Source organism: Alligator mississippiensis, chromosome 8 (assembly GCF_030867095.1).
Source record: "Alligator mississippiensis isolate rAllMis1 chromosome 8, rAllMis1, whole genome shotgun sequence".
Taxonomy (NCBI): Eukaryota; Metazoa; Chordata; order Crocodylia; family Alligatoridae; genus Alligator; species Alligator mississippiensis.
In genome coordinates, this window is record NC_081831.1 from 54,554,532 (window position 1) to 54,575,953 (window position 21,422).

The window sequence follows — 21,422 nt, forward strand, 5'->3', positions numbered from 1 at the left end:
TACCCGCTCCACTTGAATATTTGTAGATTTATCTAGCAACATAGCAAGTTATTGTTATATCTTGTCTAAAACAGCATGCATAACAGTACTTATAGGGCGCATCTACATAAGAAGTTACGTTGCTGTAGCAACAAGCTACAGCGATGTAGCTCACCACTACAATAACAGCGTTGGTGGGCATGAATTGTGACAATGCCACTACTGTGCAGTAGCAACAAGCAATGAGTAGCAAGTACTAAATGACTGCGCAGTAACAACTGTGCAATCAGGAGCATGTGTAGATGTGCCCATTTTGCAGTTATTGGGCATGTCTACATGTGTAAATGCTGGGGTGTGGGTTTACTCTAGAGTAAATTACTCTAGAGTAAACCTACACTGGATGGGCATCTACATGAGCAAGGATATGGGAGCACATTTGCTGCTCCTGGCAGCAGTGTGCTCCCACCCCCTCCAGCCCTGCATTGGCCCCCTGCAGCAGGGAAATTTTCCAGTGCCCTAAATAGAGCGTGATCTAATTTAGCATGTGTATTTGACTTATATTTAGTAAACAAATCTCAAAAAGTACCCCCATGTTAATTTTATGTCCCAATAGCCACAAGTATTTGAACTTAAATATTTGATTAGAAAAAAATTAAATACAGCACACTTAATGTGATTTAAATGTTATATTAAAAGAAATTCAAAGCTTTATTTGGAAAGAAATTATTTTTATTGGAATACTTGGAAAAAATGTAAAGACAATACACAATAGCATGTACTTCCCTTACACTCTTTGTTTAAATTTTAAAGGGAAAATATGAAGACATCCAAAACCATTGACATGCTAATTTTAGCACACCCAAAGAATGGTCCATGATATGCTATGGTTGTCCACTCATCTACTTCAAAAGAGTTTCCCACTGAGGCCACTGTAGCACCTCCAGTGTCACTGTCACTATCTGTAGAATCACTTGCACTTCTTATTAGTTCCATTTCAGAATCAGATTGAGGCAAATCTGATTCAGAACTATTTGAACCATGCTCTCTTTCACCAAAGGATGGTTTTACCAATGAGTCTATGGGCAAGGGCAACTTACCATCACAGTGTGCTTCCTCACTAATTGTGCTTTTTCCTGATTCTCCAGAAGCAAGAGATTTTGAGAAATACAAACAAGCTTAGCAGTGTGTTCATTTGTTAGTCTATTTCTCTTTTTTGTCTTGATTGAGCTGAAAGCCTTCCAGTTCCATTCGCAAGAAGCTGCTGTTGGTGGAATGCTTAGGATTGTTAAAGCAATCCTGGACAACAGTCAGGTGTTACAGTATCCCTTTCACCGTGTGAGAAGAGACATATTCTCTGCTGCCTGCCAAATTGTCTTTGCTCCATAGCTTTTCTTTTGTGCAGTACTTGGCAATGTCTGTCATCATGGCTATTTCATCTATGTTGGGGACATTCTTAGCTACTTCCATAATTGTATTGACAGCAGTAGATAATTCATCTTCTGACAAATGTTGTCCTCTGTGTTGCGGATTCCAAAGGTTTGCTGCCAGATTAATTGGATGAAAGCAAAACTCAGATCTGTTAGTAAACATTTGTTTTAATTCTTCTTCTTTTTTGGATAGAGGTGAAGATGGCAAAAGCTCAGTTAGATTTTCACTCGGTTGTCTGAATATCTCTGAAATATTTGAAAGGCTTGGTGTATCTCCTTCAGGTTTCTTGATAGCCACTGAACCTGACAGTAGTAAATTTAATGCTCCTTGAACTTGAACCCAGAACATATCATTGTCGAGAATCTGCTTCCAATGTTCACAGGAATAATCTGGGATACTGTGTCATCTATTGAAGCACACTGCAAACAGTTCTTTGTGTGCAGCAAACTATGTAAACACTCCTGGCAATAAAAGTGCACTTTCCTTCCCCTGTTTCTCTTGTAATTTCTTCAAAGTCTGATTAACAACATGATGATTGTTGAATACCTTCACAATCACTTTGCAGTTTGCCAATATTATCTTCATTGTATTCACACTTACTGTGTCCTTTGCCAGAAGATGCAATCCAGGAACAAAGCAGCCAAATGCTATTAAATGAAGATACTTTGCCTTTAATATTTGCCATGCTGCTTTCACGTTACTCGCATTATCAGTTACGAGTGCTTGTACCCTGGAGGGACCTGCACTTTCAATCTCTTCACTGAGTAATTTGGCTATGTATTCACCTGGATGATGAGAAGATTTGGTAGCAATCGCTTTCAGGAATATTGGTTCAGGTGTTGCTAACATAATATTCAATAAAGGATTTCCTTGTATGTCAGTCCATCCATCTGACATCAGAGTCAGTGATTCTGCTTGACCAATCCTTTGAATAACCATTGTTTGAACTCTGTCATACTTTCTATCTAAGAGAGAATGTGATAAGCGATAATATGACAGTAATTTATATGGTGGGCAAATTAATTTGTTTATTCCTTCCACTATTGATTTTCAGTTATGGAAAGAGGTGTATCACTTGCAAATACAGCTCAAGCTAATTTCTCATCTGCTTTTTCTTGATCTTCTTTTGACATTTTGTCCACAAAGCTTGATAAAAAGCTTGACTGTCTTGAACAGCTACTCATGGTGGATCACATATCTGGTGACAGTGACCTTGAAAGCAAGGATCCTGCTTCCTCTTCCCCCTGACCTGATAGCTCAACATTGTCATTTTCCATTTTTTGCAAATCTGCTATTTCACTTGAGCTACCAAATTCCTGCAACAAAAGGGGAAAAAGATTTTGATTTTAGCCTATTCTAGTGCCACATTTTTGTGAATGCAAACAAAATACCAAGTCACAACACCTTCCAGTGCAATTTTTATGTTAGCCTTGTTAATGCATTTAACTCCTGTGTCCTTTCCTTATTTATTTGATTATTCCATGGGATTTTGTAAGGTCAAAAGTAATTCAGAGTTTTTATGTGTAGTTATTGACTTTTATTCAGGGAAGAACTTGTTTTTCTTATAACTGAAACAAATAGCAGGGTTAGTATGTAATCAGCACAATACAGTAAAACAATACTTATCTGGATTATAATGCAAAGGAGAAATGACTTGGTAGATCCCCATATCGCCACACTTTTGGGGAGGGGAGAGGTGAGAGAAGGGTGCTGGGAAAGGGAGAACTATTTTAAGCTAGAAGGATGAGAATAATGCCAATAATTTAAACTGGGGGGAGGGAGGAGCAGGAACTGGCAGGTTCACAGGGGGGCTGCTTGGTCTGGGGTAAGTAGTCATGGGGTGGGGGGTGCATAAAAACAGCACAGCCTCAGGGCTTTGGCAAATGGCTGGGCTTTTCTAACTTTGAGTTATGTTGTGAATGTGTACAGGTGGTTGCTAGGCCAAATTAACCCATTTTTGATCACTTCTAAGATGAACTAACTAGATAAAGCATGCCATTTTTAGAGGGCTTTAAGCCCTTTAAATGCCATTTAGCTTGTTCTAAGCTCACTTAGGTGATGCTTGTATGTACCCTAAAAATACACACATTTGGAAAGCACTCCTTTAAAATGTAAGTAAAATTCAATATGAATTTTGTTCAAATTGGAAATTTAGAAACTTGCTACATTGACCATCTGAAAACACTGATCAAAAGCTTAAACATCTGGTATCCTTAGAAAAAACTTTCTCTCTCTCTAATATACTATTCAGCAAATAGTATATTCTCTAATATACTGAATATACTATTCAGTGCATTCTGAAAATATATTCAGGATGTTCACTTTGGAGATACTGGGTGCATCGACACAAGATGCTACAGATGCAAGTATTAATGACTGCACAGTAACAACTGCACAGTCCACCTCTTGCGTAGACGCAGCCACTGAACCTTTACAATAATGAATGCTGTAGTAGAAAAATAGAAGGAAATGTTACAGCAATATTTCATTCCAGTAACATTAGCATGCAGTAGCATATATTGGAATTTATTTGATTTCATACTAAGGTTATTGGAAGCTGTGTGCTTTTAGTTGTTTGTTTTTTTAACTATTTGACTTCCTGTGATGGATACATGTCATTTTACAAAACAGCATTTTTGTTTCCTGCAGTGTTTCAGGATGCATATCAGAAGTTCATCTGGAAAAATACAGAACTAAAGACTTGTGTAGCTTTATTTTGTTTCATATGGAATGTCAGTTTAGTAATGTCAGTGTCTGGTTTGAAAGCCACAAACTTTGAGCCAAATTATGTGTCTAAAAAGTTACCAAACTCAGTGAAGAATATGAAGGTTAAAATAATAAGCTAGAAAAACAAACATAGTGTGTACCAGCCAATGGATCTGCAGACATACAGACTTTTGTGTATATATCTAGTAAACAAGCCTTTGTTCAAGACGGAGATAAATATTATCATATAATCCCCATGAGGACAGTCTCTCTTTTTGTTTGCAACAGAACTGCATGACATAAGCACGGGGAATGTAATGTGCATAGTCAGTTTCTCAATATTGGGGAAAAAAATCACTTAATGTTAATGTATATTTTGCTGTTAGTGTTTCACACATTTATATCTGGAATTCTTAGTTTTACTTTAGTGGGGGAAACTTAAAGAAAAAGACACTTTGTTAGGTTTGCTATTATACTGGTTCTGTTCCTCTCCTTTTTTTATTTTTTCTTCTTAAATTATAAGAAATGGCCATATAACAAAATGTAAGATGTTATAACTTTGCCATAATGGTAATCTCTATTGCTGGCATTCTGTTGGCACTTGGCTCTTTCATAAAGTAGCAGGATTTGTGGGTTGAGGGTTGACTGCTGGGGGTTTGAGGGTTGAGAATAGAACTCTGGAGTCTTAATGCGATATTTTCATGTGAATGGATGCATGGGATTTTGTATTTTTCAGATGGGAAGAAATAGTTTTAAAAAATGTCATTGGAACATCCATAATTGGTTCAGAGGGGGTGAGTTAATGCAGATCTGTCTTATGTTGACTTGACACACACCAGAAATGGTTGGGGAAGGGGAGGGAATGTAGTTTTAAACCAAAAAAAGAAAAACTGTGGGTTTTGCTACACTTACCCAAATGTAATAGTGACTGACACTATCTCATCCTCTTATGTCATTGATTTGAAATTTACTTTTTCAGTTAATGACCAAATGGGATTAAGCAGGAATATGTAGCGTAGTATCTTCACATATACAGTTTTTTTGTGCATTACCTGCTGACAGTCTTTATTACTTAACTTTAATACACTTAGTTTTGGGGTAACCAAAATGATTACCAGTTTTAGATTGAAACCCCCCCAAATATTTTGGGCTGAAAGAATATTTTAGAAATGTCAAAATAATTTATTCTGGCAATTTCCAGATGTGTCTGGTCCCCAAACTGAATACACAAAGACATTTAAGTGTCACTTTCAAAACTGAGAAGCAGGAACAAATGGTGTGGTGCCTCCTCATACCATACTAAGCACTAAGCACTGGGAGGTCTCTCTTCAAGTGCCTAAACATTGGGCTATAGAATGTGAAGAAATAAGGGGGACATCCCCTTTTCTGCCCTCACCCTCCAACCATCTCTACTTTGTTGGGTGGCTTCTAAGTACTCTTACAAATCTAAGCTTTCATCTCTAAGTCTCATTGCATTTTTAAGATACCTAAAGCTTAAATATTTTATTCAACACAAAGCAACATTTTTTTTCAGTTCTGGAAACTCCAAATTACTCTTCTTTTGGGCTGACACCTTTTTTTCAGAACAGCCACTTAACTGAAAACATCATTATTTTCACAGATCTACTCTTGAAGCTTTGGAATTGTCAATAGCATAATTCAATGGCAGCAAGTTGCTTTGAAAAGCCATGTTAGAGGTATCATTTATATTCTGTTTTTCCTACAGTAAGAAATTACATGCTTATTTTCTGAATGTTTTATTCATATTTTAAAATCCTAATCATATTTTTAAAGGTGCCATACACATATTGCAAATATTTGACTTTACTACTGAATTTTGAAGTAGGAAAATAGTTACTACAAATTTATGGTTAGAACAAATGATATAGGATTACAAATACAGCTATGGATAATGCGAGGTGGATATAATGAGTATACTCCAGATTATTTTTCAGAAATATATAATAATATGAGGACTTTTGGAATTTAGGTTTGCATGACAATTACATGTATGTCAATATAACTGTATTCGGTTCTCTAATAATATTTATGTGTCACACGGATTTCAAAAATATTGTTCTTCTGTATTTTCATTCATTTAAATAAAAAAATGAATTATGTGACTAATTTGGGAGCTCAGATAACAATAGGGAGATGCCAGCATTGCTGAAAAATGCCATGCAATGCCAAGAATATCATTGATGGACCAGATGCTCTGCTTATGCAAAATTGGTGCTGCTTCACTGAATTTAATGAAGCTGCAGCAACTGACACTGATGAAGGTGGCAGCTCCCAGAGTTTGTGTGTATCTGGGTAGCTGAGTTTTTCTTTTTCCTTTCATTTTCTAGAAGAGAAAAGAAACCTGCTTTGGGGCAATAGAACATTATGAAATTAAGCTGGAGGACTTTTTATTTGACATCATCTTCTAAGATTTAGCTCAAAACATTGTCAGAAAGTAAATGTGTTAAAGCCTCTAACAGAAGTTGGCTTAAAGGGATAATGGGATCTGACATGGGATTTCAACAAGCATGCTTCCTACCATTCCACACATGCATTGCAGGAAGCATCATTGTGGGATCCCACATCAGATCCTATCATGCCATATTGCCAGTGGAGGGAGAGCCTGAGCTCCCTCATTTTACTATGGCTGTTGTACATGGTGTGCCTGCCAGCTGGGAGCCCCAGTCAGAATCTCCATGTCTCTGGAGCACGTGGGCATCCTGAAAGATTCCAGTGTGCTCCAGAAGCTGGGAGGGAGCACTAGCCACATGTTCAGTTAAAGATATAATAGGAACCGGCTGCAAAGTATTACACATTCCTCATTTTATTATGCCATTATCTGAATTAATGTGTGGCCAGGTCACTACTTAAGATGTGATTAACCCAAAGTAACACATTTTATACTACTGAAATTAGTAAACAGATTACCAGGTTTTCCACAGACAAGATAGTATGTTCTGCCCTGCAAGCAGTAAGATGAAGTCCACTGAAAATGGAAAATGACTTAGTTTGACCACACCTGCCATTCCCTAAAGCAAACAAAATTATTATGCAATTTTGTTTGTGTCTGGGGGGGGGGGGGGGAAGCATATAATTTTGATTTAATAAAATATTAGTCATTATGATGTTACCTTAAAAAAGAAACAAACAAAAACCATGCATTATGTAAAACTCTCTTTCTCTCTCTTTCTTTATATATAGAATAGAGCTTAGAGTATTTAATCACATTTGATGACTCTCCCATAAATAAAAACTGACATTCAAATGAGCTGCCTATAAATATTCCATTTCAGATCATACCCTTCTCAGCAGTTGTAAAGGAGAAAGCAAGAAAGAAATCTGTGGTTGGTTATATCCTGACATTCAAAAGAAAGGAACCATCACATCACAAAAGAGGAACCATTCTCTTCCAACAGCTCTTGTTTATACTTTTGGCATTCCTGCTTGGGAATGTTCACTGATTTCCCCCCCCCCCCCCCCCCCCCCCCCTTCCAGGAAAAGTAACTTCACTAAAATCTCTCATACTATCAGCAATTATATTTTATTAATTACTCAGCTGAGTAATTCTCTCCAACAAATAAATAATTGATTATTAGAATCTTAATATCAGCTCTAAATCCCTATAGAATATGGCTTATGTATCAAATCCTTACATTGAACCTGATTAAAAAAGTCAGTGCTTGATAAAATCCTGAGTTGATTTTAGTAATAGAAATGAAGAAATTTACAAAAGGTATACTGTTTACTACATTTCTTAAATATAAAATAATGGCTGATCAAGAATTGCACATGTACCTGGCTAATGTTAAGACATTTTGAACATCATTCATTTCTCTTGTAAACACAGATATTTTTCAGTGGCAATCAGTAATCCAACACATCTTTTTAAAGGGTTAGCTTTAGCAATTATCCTTCTTAGATCTCAAACCTAAATAATTACATTTAATTCAGATAAACCTACAAAGACTTAGATTTCTTTTTTGGAAAGGTATATAATGTTCACTCGTTAGAATCAGCAAGTATTACCAACATCTTTTTTCTGTACATTTCTGAGGGATTAATATGATTATTTCTCTGTTAAAGCAATAATATTGAGCACAATCAGAAACAATAGTGGGCTAAGTATTAGACCTGTGTGAAGCAGCAAGTATTTGATTTGGATTCAACCAATTCAGAGGGACAGTGATTCGATTCAGTGATTCAGATCATTGCCTGATTGAATTTAGCTGATTTTGGATTAGGAGTTTTGGCGCCGATTTGGAGATTCAGCCATATACTAGAATGGGGAATCACCAAAATACCTATACCTTTGTCATTTTTTTGCAGATTCAGATGAAAATAGTAGGAATGATAGCCCCTTCTGAGGGCATGAAGTCTGCCAATTTTTAAGGAAATAGGTATAGGGGATTCTGTGCAAGTGTACCTCAAACTGTTGAAAGTAAAACTTGTATCACTTGTGTGTGTTAAGGCAGAGCAGGATGAATACAACAGGAATGGTAGCCCCTCATGCAGGCATGAAGCCTACCATGTTTCAGGCAGAGTGGTGCAGGGGTTTCTGTGAAAGTGCCCCTCAAGGTTCTGAAAGCAAATTTAAAAAAGTAAATAGGTGCAGAGTGAGGAGGGTGGCATTCACTCCATCTGCATGTGGAGCTTGGGGAACCCCAGCAGTGGGAGGTTCACCTTCAGGAACACCAGCTGCTCTACCAAACCAGGATCCAAGGAGGTGCAGCGGGGTGTGACAACATCTCCAGCAATGCTGAACACCCTCTTGCTTGGAACACTGATTGGCGGACAGGATAGGTGTTCCTGGACAACCATGGCCAGATTCTGCCACACCTGGCTGCGGGTTGCCCAGTAGGCTAAGGGGTTGCAGTCCAGCGGCTCCACATCCTCAGTGAGATAGGTAGCCACCAAGGCCTCCATGCTACCTGCCTGATGCTGGGGTCTGGTGCCTCTGGACCCCAACATTGAAGCCAGACCTTTGGACTACATTGGCAGCAGCTGTGGTGGAGGAGATTGGCTCATGGTCAGAATGCTGGCAAAGGAAAGTGGATCCCCGTCTTCCACATCCCTCTGCCTTTCTGCCTCCCTGACTCTGTTCACCAGCATCTCCATCTAGTAATCAAGGGTTTTGCTGCTGCAGATGCTTCCCTTCACCCTCAGGTCACACATACCTACCAGCACATGGACCGTACTGGACCACAACAGATCCAGCCATTTTTTGATACCCTCCTTCAGCTGCTTCACCAGTGCCTACACCTCTGTTGAAAGTGGCTTGCCCCAGCCAGGAACATCGATCCCCTGCCTGGAACTTCTCCATTTCATTCTCAAGCTTCTTCACTGTGGGGATCACCTGGATAAAGGAGGGCATTGCCAGTGCTTAGGGTCTCAGTGGCCTCAAGGAAAGGCTTGAGGATCACCAAGATCTGGGACATGGTATCCCACTCAGATCTGTTAAGGGGGCCGTTGATCCCAATCTCCCTGAGCAAAGCCATCTCATGGATGGTCTTCTGTTGCTTGACCAGCCTCTCCAGCATCAGGCATGTGGAGTTCCACTGAGTCTCCACATCCTTCATGATTCTGTGCTGTGGGATGCTCAGCTCTGCCTGTTTGTTCGGCTGCATCTTGCCCCCCTGGATGCTCCAGTGAAAGTAGCCCACCACCTTCCTGCATTTTGAAATAAACTGGCTGGTAGTGGCAGCACCATCACCAGGAGCCCTGTCCCCCTCCAAGACATCCCTAACTACAAGGTGGGAATTGTGTGTCACACAGCAGATGCCACACACTGCCTTCACCATATTGGCCCCATTGTCGGTGACCATGAACCCACGGGTGATCTTGCCCTGCCCAACAAACCACCCCTTCACCATGCAGTTCATGGTCACCATGATTCCCCTTGCTGTGTGGGACCCATCTGCCACCTCTGCTTGGAGAGCTCACCTTCGGCCTGACTGATCACACCAGTGACCTGTGAGGAAGAGGTAGGCATGATCTCCACCACAGCTGCTCCAGATGTCCAAGGTGAGGTGCAAGAGTACCTTCAGACCTGCCTTCTGCAGCTTCTCCCTCAAGTACTCCCTGCATGCTTCATACAGTGAGGTCACACTGTCCTGCTAAAGGTGGTGTGTGGGAGCACTTGGTATGATGGAGCCACGAGTGCCACGAGCCACCTGAACCCTGGACGTTCAACAAAGGGGAAGGGCTGGCCATCCAGAGCAAGCATGTCCCCAATGCTCTGGGGAGTAAGAGGGGGGCATATTTTTTGACATGCTCCCATTGGTGCCAGGATGAGGAGGAGCAAGGGGGTGCTGCCTCCTGAGATGCAGCAGTATTGCCATGGTGTCAAAGTGTTTCAAATCCTTGCCCTGGCTGATCTACCTTTGGCAGTGCTGGCAGGTAGCATACCTGGGATCATCTGCCACCTCAAAATGATCCCACACTACACTATCCACCCGCTTCTGGGTTGAGGGTGGGGATCCTGCCTTATCCCCCTCCTCATCAGGCAGAGGCACAACAATAGGAGGAGCTGAGTCCCCAAAACCTCCTCTGAAGTGCCTTCCAGAGAAGGAGACCTGCTTCTAGAGGAACTTTTGAGGGGTTTGGAGCACAAACTCAGATTCCCCCTCCTTCCCCAAAATGTCCTTTGCTATGGTCCTGAGCTCCTCTCCTTCCAGATCTAGCTTCTCCTCTGGCACTGGAAGACTCATGCTGGGAACTGAAATTGGGGCGGAGAATGTCATGCTGCTGCTGGTTCGTGGCATTAGAAGGTAGTGATGCCGGTGCAGGCACTGCTACCACCTCTGTGCCATAGCAACAGAAGAGTCATTGCCGCCAGGAAAGAGGGTGTGTCTATGTTTGGGGTGGAGGGAACTTACAGCTCTCCTTCTGCCCCCTTTCCCTTCGCTGCCAGAAGACCTGGCACCTGCCTTTCCAGCATGCTTCATAATGTTTAGTGTGCTGCAAAATGTGTGTGTCTGTGTGCAATATATGCTGTGCTTTCCTGCACAATGATGACACACTGTCAGAGAAAACACAGATTTTTTTTTTTTTTGGCAGGGAGTGGGGGAAGAATCAAGACAGACTAACAAGGACAAATAAGAGGATTTTGGGGAAGAATAAGTTGATAGGAATGGATAGGGATAGGGATTGTAGGCAAGGGTAAGTAGGAAAGGATTGGACACAACTTACAAGAAGAGAGACTAGCTATCAAGAGACTATATAGCAAGCCAGAGCCTTTCAGACACTGCTGGTCCAAGAGAGACAGTTCACAAAAGGCACAGATCACTTCAGACACATGTTGTGATTGGAAGGGAACTCAGAGAAAGATCACAGTCACTGGCCAGCCACAGATGTGAGCAGACTTTTCCTCCCCCAGAGCAGTCTTTCCCCCCATCAACCTTTTCCACATACAGAAGTTCACCCCATCCTCCTCCCTCTTCTCAGTTTCTGTTTTCTGCAAGCCTTCTGAATCTCTGAATCTCTCCAAATGGATGCAGAGGCTTCTGAATCTATTGGTACCTTTTAATGGGTCTCCTGATTCTATTCGGATTTGGAGATTCAGCTGCTGAATTGGGCTGAATCTCCTCCAAATCAGATCAGCTACTGAAGCTTCGCACAGCCCTACTAAGTATACCAGCACGTGTTCCAGTATAACATTTTTTTACAAAAGAAATAAAAAACAAATATACTGAACACTTTAAAACAAGAAACATTTGCAATGAGATATTTAGGGCATTACACAGTTGAATTATTGACTTGATACTATTTTGTCAAAGTACTTTTTCAGTATTTCCTGGTAGCAAGTAGAAGTAGATCAGAAATTTACATTACGATGCTAGAATTTAAAAGGGTATTTTTACTGTGTAACTTCTTTCACAGCAAAACAGTGTCATCATTTTTATTAATATCACTCCCAGGAGATATACTCATGTAAATGCCATTCTTAAAGAACTTTCTGCCCTTTAAATGTAATCAAGTCAGGTGACTTGAGCACAATATGACTTCAATTTGCAATATAAACAGGATTTTAAGTGTTCATGCACATAACTAAAGCCTTATTTTGAACTCAGATAAAACAAGCCTAATGTCTATGCTTGCAAATTGGAATTCTGTTATAATATACTACATTTAGTTATGTTTGTAGGTTCTTGGTGTATGGTTTTAGTGTATTCCAATATATAATACATGATTTGAGCAAAGCATTCAATTAAAATTGTTTTTCACATTCAGTACCTTATTCAAGCTCACTTGACATCCACACCTGGCTAAAAGCATCCCTTTTATTGAAGCCGGACCATTCCATAGAAGAGAAATCAAGTTTCATGAGTCCTAAAAGAAAAAAAACCCCAAAGGGCATGTGACCATGTAACCCAGATTAATCTCTGCTCTCAGGATTGCTTATGTATTTTGCATGAATAGAATACATAAAACAGTATCAGGAAATGGGAATTAGAACTGTTCACAGTTATTATAGCCATTCATCTTAAGCAAAAATTAGTAAAAAATGCACAGCAATCAAGTATTAATTTAATGTCTAGAATTGTATTTGCTCATGGTTCCTTAAGCCATTTCTTTTTGACAAGAAATTTTAATTTTTTTCTACAGTTCTTGGGTTAAGATATAAGCAATTATATCTCAGTTGGAAACAGGGGCCAGGGAATGGGAAAGGAAACAGTTTCATTCAAATTGATGATGACGCTAATGATTTCCATAATCATCAAAGCCCTCAGTAACAGCAGCAGACATGCTACCATGGGAAAACATAAGTATTCTAGCATGGGTGTTTCTTTGCCTCTAGTTGTTAGGAAATAAATAAGTTTTAGTTAATATTTATACAGATTCTGTAATTGTTTTACTCTAGCTCTTCCATTATATCAGACTTTGCCTGATTCAATGAGAATGCAAGATTAAAGAGAGTTTTAACTGAACTTAAACAACCTTTACATTTTTTTGCTATGACTTTTTTATTGTAGAATTTAAACAAATGGTCTGTTATTATGTATTAATATTTAAAAGTTCCTTTTGTGGGGTTAGTTTATTATTTGGGGGGGTTTTCTACATAAATCTTAACAGACTCAAGTGATAAATTACTAAAGATCTATGTACATATGTATCATCCCATGTGCACTATTGAGTGGAAGAGAATATCAGTGAAATAATATAGATGTTAGATGTAACATTTATATTTTGGCTTGCTTGTAAATCACTTTCAAGTGAGCCTATCTGTAATATTATTGTTTAAGGTAAAATACTGAGAATTTCTCTTATGATTTCACTTTTTTTTTTTAAGTGACAGTCAGTTTCAGCTTAATGACTTATTTAATCTGATTTCATTTGTACTGAGGCCTTAAATTCCTAGAAAAGTGATTATGCAAATAGAAGCTGTCTCATAAGCAGAGCAGAATTGCCCATTCTCTCCACTATTTATGACCTACTGGAATCCCTACTGTATAAATTAAAGAATCTCAGTGAAATACGTAAATGGTGTACATTAAGAATTTTAATTGACTGCATCATAAGAATTTAATTATTTATATTTTCAGATATACCAGGACTAAGTTAAGCAAAGGTGATTCTAAGCCAGCTTTCTAATTCCAGAATTTTGGTACTGCTTAGGCAGGTTTACATGAGATGTTTTACTTGAGATTACTGCTAATTACTGTGCAGTAAGAATCACTGTCTACATGTGCCAATGCTTACTGCACAGTAATTTGCTCTAATTCTGAGTAAATTTGCTACCTGTAAATACATGTAGCACATTTATTCTCACTTACTTACTGCACATGTAGTCACTTGACCAGGAGCACATTTGCTCCCAGTCATCCAGGAAACAGGGGCCAGGAGATTGCTCCCTGCCCCCAGAAGCTGCTTGCTTCCAGGGGGTTTCCACCACCAGAACCTGGGCAGGGGCAGTGTCCCCCTGGCAGCAGGGAGCTCCCAGACTCCACTCTACAATTGTGGGGCTGGGAGATCCTTATCTCCCAGCACCAGCTCCATGGTTGTGGGGCCAGTGCTGGGAAATAAGAATCTCCCAATGCTAGCCCCACAACCATGGAGCTGGAGCTGGGAGAGAAGAATTTCCCAACCTGGGCTCCATGACCATGGAGCTTGAGCTGGGATATAAGGATCTCCCAGCCCCCAGTTGTAATCACAGAGTGGGGGCTGGGAGCTCTCTGCTGCCGGGGCAGGGGACATTGTCTTTGCCCAGGTTCCAATGGCAGAGTACTCCCTGGCAGCAAGCAGCTCCCAGAGGCAGAGAGCAATATCCAAGCCCCCACCAGGAGGCAGCTGTCTCTTGGCCCCATGATCTCTGCCAGCCCCTGGTCTAGCACCCAGAGGGAGTCAAGCAGTTTCAGGGGTCTGGTGCAGGGCCAGCAGGGGTAGGAATAGATTGCTGCCATAAGCAAGAAATCTGATCCTGAGTCCCTGCACATGTAAATGTGTGCCTGGGTCAGTTTAAGTAAATGAGTCTAGAGTAAACTGATCTAGAGTAAACTGACATTGCAACCAACGCAGAACGGCCAAGGCATGCCATATTAGCAGTTACCATGATTCAGATTACTGGGTTTTGTTGGAAATAGAGAATTTTATGTTTGAATTGTGCAAATAGGTCAATGGAGGTATGCAAAATAGTTTCACTGACTGACAGACCAGTTAAGGAGGTTGCTCATAATGATTTAGTTTGCATATCATTAGAGAGGGTGAAATGGATCTTCATTATTTCAGTTAAGGAGGTGGGGATATAAAGGAAAAGAGAAAGCAAATTATCCACACAAGCATATCTTTTCAGTTTCCTCTAAGCAAAGACCTATGGAAAAGGAGAGGTTTTATATATCCATTGTTACTGGCCATGTGACGCCAAACTGTATCACACCATTTAGTCATGCATGATGAAACTAAAAGGCATATGAGAATCATTATAGGGTGTAGCTCTTCTATCTTCTTGAAGATAAGGAAACAACCTTACACATAAGGCCCACTGTCTGCCAGCAGATGTGCTCTGTACTCAGCTGCTCCCTCTTTAGTAGCTGTAGGCTTGAAAGCAGTGTTTTCACTTCTTGTACATTATGTTTATGGTGCAGACATGGCAGGAATAGAAACTTCATCTGCAGGAGTGTAAAAATGAGTAAAGTTTCTTCCCTTCTGCACTCTCACTGAGTCAGCTATAATGTGCTCCAAAATCTGTAAGAGGAGGAAAGACTCTAAATGTTGGTAATTCTAAAACCTGATAGTGTAAAATGAAAGCTGCATGACTAAATATATGAATTTGGGGATTTTTTATGATATCTCCCAAAAGATCAAGGGGAAATATGAATGTTGCAATGGTACTTTAATGAAAAAGATCACTGTGTGCAATATCTGCCCTTCTTTGTTTCAATTAAGAAATCATGTTTTAATTTAAATGACAGGACTTACTTCAGCTCTGTCTTTATCGCAATTATTTAGTGAAGGTGACAAAAACTGTTTTTACACTATGGTATTTGCAACTCAGTCACAGTTGTTTGCAGTTCTTCTAGTTTCTATCCCACTTCTTATAAAATATAACCAATACGTAATCACAAGGGTCACTAAAAGGCAGGGAATGCATTAGTCTAACCAACAGCAAACCCCACCTTGAAACCAAAAAAGTACCTACCATTAAATATTTAATATGCATAAGGGAAAATATGGACTTGGAGAGAGCTAAACAAAAAAAGTCACACTTCTGTGACACTTGGAGGCTGATAATTCATGCAATTTTGTAAAGCATGTTTACTCAAGCTTTTAAAAGGTACCTTGCATCCTGTAAGAGCTATAGAAGTGCATTTTCTTTAAAAAAGGAAAGTAAGCTGTGAAGTGGGACAAAATACCCCAGTCCCATGCAATCTCTTGATCTTCAATATTTTTTTCACATTTGATGGACATGTTTGCTTTGTTTTCAATTATTTTTAATTGAGTTTTATGGCAGCTCCACAGTTTATGTTAATCCTTTAAATGTACATAGTTTTCTTCCCTACACTCCCCCATATCATAAAAATCAAAGCGACAAAGGCTGAAGGAAGAAATAAGACTACCATTCAGTGTTTGAATAGCATTTTATCCTCTGGTCATTTTATAAAATTAACTAAAAACAGGAAAGAAGGCACAATTGCCTGGAAAATGATTATTGTGTTTCTAACAGGGAGCCAGGATTCCCATTACTTTAAGGAAGAAGCATCCTCAGGGACCTCCCTAAGTAGGGGGAGAAGACTGCTCATTATGGGCTGACTGGAATGGAACAAGCAGCCAGAAACCCATAGGCTGTAAATGCTCTTGCTAGTCTAGCTGCCCAGAAATACGACGGTAAGGCAGCCAGAGTTGTAAAGAGGGACAGTGCAGGATAGAGAATCACCTGGATCAAGAGGTACTGGGTTCTGGGGAGTTTAAAAGCCAGCAGGGGGTATCATGGCCACCTCTGGGGATCAATCCTGTCACAGTGGTGCATTGGCTAGGAAGGCTGTGGACATAAAGAGACTCAGTCTCCCTGTTGGAGAAGAGGGGACTCTTGGGCCAAACAATGGTAGGAATAGCTAGAAAACAGAAAACATCTCCTAACCCAGCAGAGTGGTTGAGTAGAGGTAAAAAGAATAAGGACTGTTCAGCTGAGGCCAAGCCAGGAAGGCCTTTAGCAAGGGCTGTGGGAAACCATGGTGAAAATGGATACAATGGAGCAGGTGTTGCCCTGGGGGGTCAGGCCAACTCTCAGGATCTCAATATTGTGCTGTTAGACAGGAGGGTGTGGCACAATTGCACATATACAAACGCACACAAATCAATTAGGTACATACACACACACACTACCAGCTCAGGCACATACACATTCAAACCAGCCTAGGCACATGCATACTTATCACCAATTCAAGCACATACACTATACATGTCAAAAGTTAGACACAGATCACCAATTCGTATATCATGCACACAATGCCATATATGTGTATGTATGTATATATATACATATATGTATGTATATACACATACACACTCACACTAGCAGCTCAGATACACACACGTTCAAAATAACCAGTTTAGGTTATCACCAGTTTAAGCCCATACACGCTACACACACCACATTTAGACAGAATCTGTTACCAGCTACCAACACCTGCACATCCAATACACATACGTGGATTACTAATTCATATACCGCACACACACAATGATATCTATATATGTGTATATATATGTGTATTCACTAATTCACACACATACCACCCTCCTACACATACACACAGGTGAGTTCCTAAGTTGGGTGTTGTGATGTGTATGTATACATGTGCTTGGTGTACTTGGGATACCTGGGGAAAAGTTAAGGTAAGAAAGTAGAAGTGTAGGGAGTTAAAGTTACTGGAAATGAAAGTCACCAGGACCGGGATTAGAATGAGTAGACTGCAGGGGCCTGGGCTGAAGAACTGAGGCTCGGGGGTAACTTTAGGTTAATTGATCTTAATTGATTAAAAGGCAACACCCAAAGCCTGCAGAACAGGAAAGCATGCCGGCACACAGGCTGGGTCTGGAGCCAGATCTATGGGGAAGCTGAAAAGGTAGATGGGGAGAGGGAAAAATGGGACTAAGGGAAAGTGTGGGTGTTAAAGAGGGGCTCGGGGTGTGGGGAGCCAGAGGATGGCTCTGGGGCAGCTAGAGAAGTAATAGATGCTGGAAGCTGGAGCAAGCTGCAGGAGCTGAGAAGCTGCGGGGGGAGAGCCTGAAAACAGAGAGATGGACAGCAGAAAATCACAGAAAAAGCAGGAGAGACTGCAAGGTGGCAGGGGCAGCACGAAAGCAGAGAAAGGCAGCAGAAAGTCACAGGGAAAAGGCAGTAGGAATTGAGAGGAGATCGGGAAACTAGTGGAGAGGGGTGGGGACTGGAACTGAGAGAGAGAATGAGGCTGGAATTTAAGATAAGGAAGGGACTGGGATTTAGTAAAACATGACCCAACTTGGGGTTGCAAATGACAGTGGTTTTATTGAACGGGGGAGATGGTAACACAATGCCAAATTGGTTCCCTTGCACCCACCCACACAATGGCAGCAGGGGTTAAAGAGGGTTGGTGCAGGGGCTGAAGTCCACAAGGAGAGAGAGAGACAGAGACAGAGAGAGAAAGAGAGTCCAAATTGTAGGAGGAGGTGTGCGGGTAATATCTACCTATCCAGGCTGGAAGGGGTCCTTGTCCAGTAGGTGTTGTCCGGGGGGGGGGGTCAACGGCAGGGCCGCTGGGTGGATAGATGGTGTGGTATGGTGCTGGTGCAAATGGAGAGGGTGTCCCACTAGGTCTGTCTTCACTGCCCCTTTTTATAAGGGCAGACCTAGTGTGACCCTAGTGACAGGAGGCATTCCCAGGCAAGGGTCAGCCCCTGGTGTACTAAGCATGTGTGTTCCATGCAGGGATGTGCAGTTTCTTGTGTCTGTAATGGTGGTAGTTGCTGGTTTTGCAGGGTCTTTTGTTTTTCAAATGCTGGTTTTGTCTCTGTTCCTGGGTGAGGTCCGTGGTTCCTGGGTGAATTAATGCGAGGTGATGGCCCGGTTATTACAGGCCATTCAGTAGAGGCCTGCTACCATTGTATTTCAATCATTTCCAATCACACTCATTCATCGGGGAACCAATTTACATGGGAGGGGTAACTCATACAGTTGCACCATGGGATGCCCAGGCAGAGGATAGAAGATGGAGGCTTGACATATAAAATGGAAACTTGACATGATTTTGATTCACTTAAAAACACAGGCCTAAACCATACAATATCCATTTGAAACAATGAAAATCAATATGAAAATGATAATAATACTATATACAACAGTAAAAATCAATACAAACCTAATAATAATACAATATACAGCAGTGGATATCCAAAACCAAAAACTTGCTATCAAAATAAAAATGTTTAAAACTTATCCTACATCTTAGCTTACTTATACTTATCTATAGGGAAAAGAGAGGGAGAGAAAAAGTCAGAAATGATTGGGGAAGGGGAGGGAATGCATTTTAAAAGAAAGAAAGAAACTGGGGGTTTTGCTACACAGGGGTGTCCAACCTTTTTGAATGTTGGGCCAGATCACGAACTTTTTATCTCCCAGTGGGCCAGCAAGCTTGGAAAGCAGGAAAGCAGAGGAAGTGACATCACATCAGGAAGTGATGTAACGTGACCTTTGACATGCCTCTTTCTTGAACAGTCCCAATCAGCTCCTCTGTGCAGGAGCTGGAGAAATGGGCAAGCAATCAACAAAAGTGATTTCCCTTGCTAAAATCTGTAGCTTCTCACTGGTTTCAGCTCCAGCCAAAATTTTTCCACCACTATCATGAGAATTGGCAACTCTGAGTATCTGAAGCAAAAGAGATGGTGGCATTAAAAGGTAGGAATGTACCTAATGAAAAAGAGAGGAGAAAACAAAAAAGAAAGGAGAAAGAACTGAAAATACCTGAGTATGTTGTTCCTGGGCCCACCCAAGATACTTTTCTGAAATTCAATAGAAATTAGTGTATCATTAAAAAAAAAAAAAAAATCAACAAAAATAATCTAGACTATTTATACATAGGGTGACCATATATCCTGGATTGGCTGAGACAGTCCCAGATTTTATAGGCTGTCTCAGTGTCCCAGCCACTGGAGAAAATTTAAGCAAAAGTACCAGATTGTTGGAAATCTGGGAGCTGGGGGGTTAGGGCTGTGTGTGTGTGTGTGTGTGTGTGTGTGTGTGTGTGTGTGTGTGTGTGTGTGTGTGTGTGTGCTTCCAAGCACACGTGTGTTGCAGCAGACAGAGCCAAAGCAGCTATTGGGATGTGCTGGGAAGCACACACGCATGCATGTGCATGCACGCATGCATATACACACAGCCCCAACCCGGCCCTGAGGCACCCCCAGCTCCACACAGGAACTTTCCCCATGCCTCCATCTGCCCCGGCCCAGCCCCGAGGCGCCCCCAGCTGTGCATGGGAACTTACCTCGTGCCTCCGTCCACCACGCATGAGGGCAGGGCTTGGATCATGCTGCAGCTCACCTGGCCAAGTGCCAGAGGCAAGAGGCAGAGCCCGTCCCCAGCTCATCCAATCAGGCGCGGCTAGGGCAGCCCACTCCACGCAGCCCTTGGGGCAGCTGCAGCAGGACCCGGCTCACTGATGAGCTGGTCCCCACAGGGGTAAACAGCTCCCCTCCCCTCATTGCCGGCTGGGGCCTGCAGGCTGGCCCTACCCGCCTCACGGCTGCTCCGCTGCCGCTGCCCTGCTGCCGTGGATCCGTGCTCCGTCACCGTGGCTCCACGCTCCGCCGCCACTGCCGCAGCTCCATGCTCCACCGCCACAGCTCCGCGCTGCGGTGGCTCTGTGCTCCACTGCCACCACTGCGGCTCTGCGCTCCACCACTGCCGCCAGAGCTCTGCACTCCACAGCAGCCCTGCTGCTGGCTCTTCACTCCACCACCTTGACTGTGTGCTCCACCACTACAGCTCTGCACTCCACCGCAGCCACCATGGCTCCACGCTCTGCGGCAGCTCCGCCGCTGCCACCATGGCTCCATGCTCTGCCACCACCGCCGTGGGCCAGATAAAATGGCTTGGCGGGCCCCATGGCGGCCCACAGGCCATATGTTGGACAAGCCTGCAATAGAGGGACTGAAATGCCAGATTCTATAACTACAACTGTTCTAAGATGAGATGTTCTTAGATCAGGTGGAAGAGCAAGCAAGCTGTCTACAGTGCGAGGTCAAAGTAGGAAGGTGGAAAAGTGACCAGGACAAAGTAGAAGTGGCTTTGAAACAATGCCTTAATAAAGGGGGAAAGGAAAACAAAGGAAGTGAGGTGCTTTACTGCAGAAGATAAATAAAGAACTAGAGTAGCTCATTACAACAGCGGTGGAGAAAAGTAAGAAGCTACAAATAGTTATGAAAGATATTGCTGCCATGACCTTTTGAATTGCAGAAAAAGTTAGATGAGGTGCCAATCTACACTGAACCTAGTGGAGGAACAGAAAGCAATCACTGAAGCCCTTGAGAGACAGATGAGTTCCCAGAAGGAGCAAGAGGAAAAATTGCATAAGGAGATAGAGACCTGGCAGAGGAAGAGTACATCCAGCTATAAAATGCTATGAAAATACTACAGTGAGAAGTTACTGAGATCCAAACTCTGGTTAAAGAGCTGTACAAAATCCAGAGTGGCTACCAAAGTCTATGGACCAATATAGAAGAGGCAAAAGAGCAGCAGCAGAGCCTCGTGAAGCTCCAACCAAGCTGCTTTCCTCTGAAATGGAGGCAAAATGCAGATCTGAAGAGTTTGATGGTCTGAAAATGAAACTGCTAGA

The 21,422-nt window shown here is 41.7% G+C and overlaps 1 long non-coding RNA gene across 1 annotated transcript; it reads right to left on the bottom strand.

Moving 5' to 3' along the window:
* Nucleotides 1–725: 725 nt before the first annotated feature.
* Nucleotides 726–15,290, bottom strand: LOC109283292 (uncharacterized). Its single transcript, XR_002090393.2, has 3 exons — nucleotides 15,080–15,290; nucleotides 12,346–12,441; nucleotides 726–2,723 (listed from the first exon to the last, which is right to left on the bottom strand). It is a non-coding gene; the product is annotated as an uncharacterized LOC109283292 (long non-coding RNA).
* Nucleotides 15,291–21,422: the final 6,132 nt, after the last annotated feature.